General features: G+C 46.9%; 6 non-coding genes across 6 annotated transcripts; all 6 read right to left on the bottom strand.

Annotated features, from left to right (window-relative positions):
* Nucleotides 1–165: 165 nt before the first annotated feature.
* Nucleotides 166–238, bottom strand: Pmar_PMAR000180. Its single transcript has one exon. It is a non-coding gene; the product is annotated as a tRNA-Arg (tRNA).
* A 108-nt stretch (nt 239–346) lies between these two features.
* On the bottom strand, nt 347–418 carry Pmar_PMAR000179. The gene has a single exon. It is a non-coding gene; the product is annotated as a tRNA-Tyr (tRNA).
* Nucleotides 419–538: 120 nt separating this feature from the next.
* Pmar_PMAR000178 lies at nt 539–611 on the bottom strand. Its single transcript has one exon. It is a non-coding gene; the product is annotated as a tRNA-Lys (tRNA).
* Nucleotides 612–719: 108 nt separating this feature from the next.
* On the bottom strand, nt 720–791 carry Pmar_PMAR000177. The gene has a single exon. It is a non-coding gene; the product is annotated as a tRNA-Cys (tRNA).
* A 120-nt stretch (nt 792–911) lies between these two features.
* On the bottom strand, nt 912–984 carry Pmar_PMAR000176. Its single transcript has one exon. It is a non-coding gene; the product is annotated as a tRNA-Arg (tRNA).
* Nucleotides 985–1,092: 108 nt separating this feature from the next.
* Pmar_PMAR000175 lies at nt 1,093–1,164 on the bottom strand. The gene has a single exon. It is a non-coding gene; the product is annotated as a tRNA-Cys (tRNA).
* Between the last annotated feature and the right edge of the window lie 62 nt (nt 1,165–1,226).

Raw genomic sequence — 1,226 nt, 5'->3', positions numbered from 1 at the left:
CCTGCTGATCTGCAGTCAGCCGCTCTACCACTGAGCTACACACCCATACACACAATTGGACTAGTCCTCCATTTGACCTATTTTCATTCAAAATTTTACTCCTCACTGTGTCGTTTACAGCCAGCTCAATCGAGTCGTCCTCTAATGATTCTCACTAAACTTATTTACCCTACCCGAGGATCGCACTCGGAATCTCCACCTTAGGAGGGTGGCGCCTTATCCATTTGGCCAGCAGGGCGATCATTCAACTTCCGATCATGTTGATGTCTGTGACTGTTCCGCCGATTACATGAGTGATTACTCTACCTCTCGAAAATTCCTTGATGAAAATTTTGCGAAAGTTCAAAGGGCACGCCCGAATTTGAACCGAGGACCTGCTGATCTACAGTCAGCCGCTCTACCGCTGAGCTACACACCCATGCACAGAATTAGACTAGTCCTCCATTTGACCTATTGTCATTCAAAATTTCACTCCTCACTGTGTCGTTTACAGCCAGCTCAATCGAGTCGTCCTCTAATGATTCTCACTAAACTTATTTATCCTACCCGAGGATCGAACTCGGAATCTCCACCTTAAGAGGGTTGCGCCTTATCCATTGGACCAGCAGGCCGATGATTCAACTTCCGATCATGTTGATGTCTGTGACTGTTCCGCCGATTACATGAGTGACTACTCTACCTCTCGAAAATTCCTTGATGAAAATTTTGCGAAAGTTCAAAGGGCACGTCCGGATTTGAACCGAGGATCTGCTGATCTGCAGTCAGCCGCTCTACCACTGAGCTACACACCCATGCACAGAATTCGACTAGTCCTCCATTTGACCTATTGTCATTCAAAATTGCACTCCTCACTGTGTCGTTTACAGCCAGCTCAATCGAGTCGTCCTCTAATGATTCTCACTAAACTTATCTACCCTACCCGAGGATCGAACTCGGAATCTCCACCTTAGGAGGGTGGCGCCTTATCCATTGGGCCAGCAGGGCGATGATTCAACTTCCGATCATGTTGATGTCTGTGACTATTCCGCCGATTACATGAGTGATTACTCTACCTCTCGAAAATTCCTTGATGAAAATTTTGCGAAAGTTCAAAGGGCACGCCCGGATTTGAACCGAGGACCTGCTGATCTGCAGTCAGCCGCTCTATCACTGAGCTACACACCCATGCACAGAATTCGACTAGTCCTCCATTTGACCTAATGTCATTCAAAATTTCACTCCTCACT

Source organism: Perkinsus marinus (genome assembly GCF_000006405.1).
Source record: "Perkinsus marinus ATCC 50983 genomic scaffold scf_1104296928826, whole genome shotgun sequence".
In the NCBI taxonomy this organism is placed as follows: domain Eukaryota; phylum Perkinsozoa; order Perkinsida; family Perkinsidae; genus Perkinsus; species Perkinsus marinus.
The sequence above is the reverse complement of the archived record's forward strand: the minus strand, read 5'-3'. Positions and strand labels throughout refer to the sequence as shown.